This window comes from Ovis aries, chromosome 3 (assembly GCF_016772045.2).
Source record: "Ovis aries strain OAR_USU_Benz2616 breed Rambouillet chromosome 3, ARS-UI_Ramb_v3.0, whole genome shotgun sequence".
Lineage (NCBI taxonomy): Eukaryota > Metazoa > Chordata > Mammalia > Artiodactyla > Bovidae > Ovis > Ovis aries.
The window spans coordinates 220,465,117-220,465,544 of record NC_056056.1 but is presented as its reverse complement, the minus strand read 5'-3'; positions in this window follow the sequence as shown (position 1 = coordinate 220,465,544).

Here is a 428-nt window from a genome sequence, read left to right as displayed (position 1 = left end):
CCTCGTGTCCAGCCTGTGCTGACGGGGGTGGGGGCAGTTGGGGGGCCCCCCACCCTGCCATGGTCCCCTCTGGATATCAGGGCGGTAAGAGCGAGCCCACTGACCCCCGCCCCTGGGGTGAAGGTCTTGGCCTGGGTTGGGTGGGCTGGGTCACCGGGACTCAATATTCCAAGGGCTGAGTGTCCCTTGCTGTGGGTCCCGCCACCTTTTGGAATCTCTTTGCAGCTGAAGTGAGAGGGAGGGTGCGGGAGGAGAGAAGTGGGAAGAGGTTTGGCCGCACGTGGGGTCCAGGGCTTTCGGGCTCAGTCTGGGAAGGTCCCTTTCAGCAAGGCAGATGGTGGTGTAGAGTCTGAGCTGCTGACTTTCCTTTGCCTCTGTGAATTCCAGAGCCCATCTAACTGATGCCTTGTGGGAGGGAAGTCAAGGAT